The sequence below is a fragment of the Otolemur garnettii genome, unplaced genomic scaffold (assembly GCF_000181295.1).
Source record: "Otolemur garnettii isolate 467f Iridium unplaced genomic scaffold, OtoGar3 scaffold00019, whole genome shotgun sequence".
Classification (NCBI taxonomy): Eukaryota; Metazoa; Chordata; class Mammalia; order Primates; family Galagidae; genus Otolemur; species Otolemur garnettii.
The window spans coordinates 26,308,918-26,315,226 of record NW_003852414.1 but is presented as its reverse complement, the minus strand read 5'-3'; positions in this window follow the sequence as shown (position 1 = coordinate 26,315,226).

Here is a 6,309-nt window from a genome sequence, read left to right as displayed (position 1 = left end):
TTCTTTAAAGATTCTGACTTAAGTTAAATTTACAAAGTATATTTGGAATATTATTACTTTTGTCTCTCTCCCTGCATTTAATAGTCTGTATTTTCTGCTTTCTTGGATATACCTTTCATATTCAAACTTCTAGTCTTGGGGTGTGCACATGCTGCACAGAATTAAGGGATAATGATGCTCAGGATTGGAGCCTGGTGATGCCGTGAACAGCTTCCCTGCTTGATAAATACTGAAGAAGAGCAAAGACACTTAATCAGCCGCAAGCCTCATTTATTTCTTTACATGTTGCTTGTGTGAACAGTGTTAGCAATGTTTTAATATACACAAAGAGAAGAGAAAATAAAATAGTTTCAATAACTCTAGGTCCTGGTCTCCACAACACGTACGTATTTCAGGAGAGAGAGAAAAGTAACAAGCTGGGGAATATTTGCTCCTGGAAGCCTTTTTTCTTTCAAGTAATTTCTGTGAACATATCTTTTTCCCCTGGGCAATCTTTTCATTTTGGGAACAATTTGCACAACCCTGCAAGACGTTAATTCTGAGGACTAAGTTCCTGCATTTATGCTATGTTGAGAAGCATATTCCCTGTTGCTTTTGGTGAATTTTAAGGGAGAAACCACGTCTGCATAAGTCATTATAAAATTCAGAGGTTGATAGACACCAGGGCCGTGTGACTGTCTCATAGTTAGAACTGTTAACGGATAAAATATCTTTCAAAGCCATAGTCAAAAAGTGGCTGTTATAGAAACAGCCATAGTCAAGAAGTGGCTGTTTTGTTAGAGCTGTTATAGAAATTCCTTAACTAACTGGGACACCCAGTAGATAATCTCATGAGGCCCTTCCAACAAAGATTCTAGGGATTCTAAATTCTTCTATAAAAATAATATTGGGGGCAGTGCCTATGGCTCAGAGGAGTAGGGCACTGGCCCCATATGCCAGAGGTGGCAGGTTCAAGCCCAGCCCCGGCAAAAAACTGCAAAATAATAATAATAATAATAATAATAATGGTATGGGCCCATTCAAGGAGAGGAGTCATTCTGGTGAATAGCTAGCTCAGTTGATTGAGGACCATGCTGAAGTGTCTGATAATCACCAAGGCCAGGAAGCTGCACCCACATTCAGTGCTCACAGAGATGGATGCACATCACCCAAAAATGTGTGCCCGAGATCACAGTGAAACAGGAACAAGGATGAGAAAGGAACCAGAGTCAAATTTTTTCACACCCAGAAAACAATCCCAAGTGAAGAAAGATGGTAAAACTAACAAATTAACAGAGATCACTACCAAGGTAACCATATTGTGTTGGTTTTATTCCAGTTATCATTTAGTTTTCAGGGTAACCCGTGTGGTTTTGATTTCTATAGTCAAAATGCCTCAAGGAAATAAATTTAACTTGAAATTATCTCACTTTGGGTAAAATACAAGAAATAGTCCATAAGGCACATAATCATCATGCATTATAATTCTAAAGATTACTTAGGTTTAGTCAAGACATTTCAAGGTGTGAAAATGTCTTTATACAGCTTCCTCTGACTTTCTAGTTCTCTCATTTGTTAAATGTTTGTTTGGGGTCAGTACCAGGGTGCATGTGGCTTGGTTACATTATTTGTGTTTGTAAGATTATTTTTCAGACATCACCCAGCGTTAAAACCACATCCGGGAATCCCCACACATTATTTTTCCAGTGGGACACCTGGAAGATGTTCTCTGTGTACATTTTGAATTCTCCAGAGTCAGATTCTGAGTAGACGTCTGATAGTTGCTGAAGCAAATGGGCAAAGGAATTACTACCGATCACACCACCCGGGGCTTTTGTGGATCACTTTCTTCAAAAACGTAATGTGGGTTATACACGGAGTAAGGGGGAGCAAAGAAGAGGGGCTTATGAAAACCCACCACAGAATCGGTTGCCCAGCTTTTGTGTTTGCCCGTGTAATTTCAGGTTGTCGCGACCTACACACCAACACATTGGAACGTCTTTGAGAACTAATGTCGGAGAGTGTTTGTGAACACCCCGTTCCTCCCAGCAGCTTGTCCTCCGGTACTTACAGCCCATGTGTGTGAAGAACTCACGTTTGTGTTGCTCAGACAAGCTGGTTGAGGTCACAGTCCAAGGCAAGTGTGCGCTGAGTCCCAGCTCCCCACCACAAAGGCAATCGGGAGAGCAGAAGGAAAGGCTCTATCATCTCACGGAATCTGTCTTGTGGGGGAGGAAAGCACCAAAGACACAAATCTTCGCATAATTCAGAGCTCACTCCCCGTTCCTTGCAGAGACCGGGCACCTGTCCCCATCCGAGCCTTGCTGGATTCTTCAGGATCATCTCTCACCTCCAGAACTCTGTGCCATATAATTTTCCCTTTACTGGAAAGCCTGCCTCCCCTGCCCCTTCTCTAACCTTCAGGCCCCTGTTCTTCCCTCACTTTTTAGCGTGAAGTCACTTTCTGTGGGAGGCGGAGCCTGACAAGCCCCTTCACCTCCTGCTCTCCAGACGCTGCCTGGGGGATCATGTGACTGGCGGCTCTTTCCCATTAAACAACCCTGCAGGAGGGGCGGCACCTGTGACTCAAAGGAATAAGGCACCAGCCCCATATGCCAGAGGTGGCTAGTTCAAACCCAGCCCTGGCCAAAAACTGTAAAAAAAAAAAAAAAAACCCCAAAGCAACAACCCTGCAGGAGATAGGATTTAAAAACAAATTGTCACCTGAGGGTCATGTGCACAGGCCTTTACCATACTTACCAAACAAACCTGAGAACACGTCACCATCTTAGACAGGACCCGTGTTCAGAATCATTGAAGGGGGCACAGGAATCCCATCACAAACACAACTCCCTAAAATCCTTCTGTTCCATCTGCCCTGTGACATGATCTGCAGTGACGTTTCCAGAACACCAGAGCAGAGGGGGTTCCCCTGGAGCTGTGAGTGGCCAGCACCCACTGCCCAAGCTCCCACCTTGCTGGCACTCCTGGCAGCCAGTGCTGTACAAGGCAGGGCCTTGCTCAGTGCTGAAGGGAGGGTGTCCATGAGGCCGAGCCACTGCTCTGAGTCCTGGGAGGGTGTCCATGAGGCTGAGCCACTGGTTTGAGTCCTGGGAGGGTGGCTGCAAGGCTGAGCCATTGCTCTGAGTCTTGGGGTGCCTTTCTGCCAAGTGTCCCTCAGACGCACCTCAGACGCCAACAGCAGAACCCCAAACTTCAAGGAGCAGTGAGTCCAGAAGGGAGATGCTGGGGAGGGACAGAGAAAGGGAGAATGCCGCCTGGAATCACCAGCCCATTGGATTAAGAATTTATTTCAAATTGTCAGGGTAAAATAATTTTCTTTCCTAATTCCGTCTGAGGTATGACAATTACCCTGTCAGCTTTCTGGCTGGGCAGGGCTGTCCTCCATGCAATCCCAGCCTCTCTGAGGACCTGGATGTCTCCTCTTACGTGTTCTCAGCCACATGAGGACCCGGCAGGTGTCTACTGCACCTGCAGCCCCACAGGTGTGCCCCGTCCCACCCCAGACGGTTGGGGGGGCCAGGGGCACTGAATGTTCCAAGCTTGCTCACAGCATCGTTTTTGACAGTCTCCTGTACTATTCTATTTTCCCCATAACGTGTCTAACTAAAAAGTGTATTCCTATTAGTTCAACTCTCTTTTCTTTAAATAACAAAGTTCCCAAGGAACTTTTCCATAATTTGAAGCATTGCAACCTTTCCTGTAATTCCAAGCCACATGACTGGCTCTTACACCAAGAATACGGAACTTAGAGATGTGCAGGGCTTTGTTCTCATCCAACCACCCGGGAATTCCTGAAAACTGGTAAAAATATGACTGAAACACTGCACGATCGGGACACTTTCAGAACATTTTCCCACAGAACTTACCTCAAAATTACAGTCTGCATTTCCTTAACACACTGGGAGATCACACAGAATAATTGGCCCTGCTATATTATTGAAATACCACGCTAAAGATTAGCCTCCAATCAAAAAGGTAATTAAGACCTGAATCTAAGTATGTTCAATTACCTCTCAGCTCTGCTGTCGTAATTCTGGGAATTCTGCCCTAAGCATGAGCTAAAGTTGAGCTTGGGTTTTCTCTAAAGCATTGGTAGAGGAGAGAGGGAGGGGCTATTAATATGCAAGTTCTCACTTTCCTCCAAACCCGTCATCTGTACACAGCTGCAGCCGGTCTGCACGGCTCAGTTTAGGAAGAGTGATGAGAACTGCACCCACCTCCAGACAGGCAGATTTATAAAAGCATCCGCGCTCGGCACTGTGCTCGGGTGATGACTGTCCTAAGTGGAAAACAATTACAGTGTCTTCATCTTTAATGGGGAAAGCTAATGATAAAGAAAGACAGCGGCATTTGGGGATTATGTTTGCAGGAAGGGACAAGCAGATTGCTCTGTGATTCCTGCATCATAACAAAACTGATGAGGGGTGAACCTCCTAAGAGTTGGGAAGACGGAGCTCAAAGCTGGGGAATCGAAATCTCATTTTCAGTTCTGCTTCTGCCGTTTGTACTTTCCAGTCTGGAACCACCAAATAGAGAGAATAATAAGCACCATCCTTTGATGAAGAGCTGCAAAAAACAAAATGTGCAGAGGGATGAGAGCTCCTCTCAAATTAAACCAGCACACGAGGGCAGGAGGAGAGACGTAGAAATGCTTTCTCAAAATCAGCCTGGCACTTCCTCACGAGGGAGACATCCAGCAAGTGTTTTCCTGTCATTGATAAACAATGAGGACCTGGGTGAGATCAGCTCATTTCAAACCTCCCAATGTGAGACACAGAGAAAGCCGGTAATTTTGCCTTTTTAACTATTTTTTATTCTGATTATAAAGGTAATTCATAGACACTGTAGGAAATAAAGGGCAAAAAACATGAACAAAAACATTATTACTTTTCCGCTTCCTGTCGGCCCTTTCTGCTGTGTCACATGCTCATGTGTTTCTGAGAACACTGCCTTCCGACTCCAGCCCACTTCGGATTTATGTCTCATTACCAGCCTTAATGTCGTGCGGTGTTCTCCCAGGTCACGGCTGACGTCGGAACATGACAGAAACTCACGATGGGGTTTCATCTCCCTGCACAGATGAACACAGCACAGCAAGAGGGATCTGGAAAATCTTGGAAGCACGAACCTTGCAGTGTTCAGACATGGTTTGACCTTTTTGGGTAATTATTGTGTGCTTTAGTCATGACCTCTGTTATAAAGACTAACTGCTCAGCTGTGCCCCTCCCCCCAAGCTCCCCAGTTTCTGTCTCAACACAGGTGCACGGCTGACTACACACACTGGCCACCTGATAAGCCCAGTGCTGTGTGTTGAGTTTCCAATGTAGTTGCACCCTCTAATTTCTCTGCTTCGGCACCTCCTGGCAGCAACAGCCAGGGCTCTGGGGCTCTGAATTGCCGGCAATGCCTTATGTGTATCCAAAAGGCTCCATGCTCATGGTGAAAGCCACCCTGTCTCCGCTAACAGAAAGTCTTCTGTGAGGGGCAAGGCAGGTGGAATCTCCTTGGAGGAGGAAGACTGGGCCTCCAGCCTCGTCTGCTCTGGCCCTGGGCTTCCTGCTGGTGTGGCCTCCTGTTCTCTGGGTCTGGTTCTCCATGGAGCAGATTTCACTGAGACCTTGGGTATTCATGAAGGAGAACTGAGGTCCAGACTCCCAGGCCTGGCCAGAAAACAGGGATGCTGTCCAGTCCTGGGGACCCACATGGTCCTGCCTTCATGCTCAGCAAGGCACACTTGCCAGGGCTCAGGTTACATTTGCCCCACTTCCAGAGCACCACTGGATGAGAATAACATCCTCCAAGCCCAGAATGAGGTGCAGGGGCAGAGGACAAGAACTTCACTCCACTGGCCAGAGGCCCAGCTATATGCTGCACTCTCCTGTCCCAGGATCAGTCTGTCTCATCTATCTACCTATCCATCCATCCATCCATCCATCCACCTATCCACCATCTCTTTATCCATCTAACCATTTATGAATCTATTCATCTATTCATCCATCCATTTATGCACCAAACCATCCATCCATCCAACCATTCATCCATCCATCCATCCATCCATCTATATATCCATCCATCCATCCATCCATCCATCCATCCATCCATCCATCCATCTATATATCCATCCATCCATCCATCCATCCATCCATCCATCCATCCATCCATCCATCTATATATCCATCCATCCATCCATCCATCCATCCATCCATCCATACATCCATCCATCTATATATCCACCCATCCATCCATCCATTCATTTATCCATCTATATATCCATCCATCTACACATCCATCCATCCATCTATATAT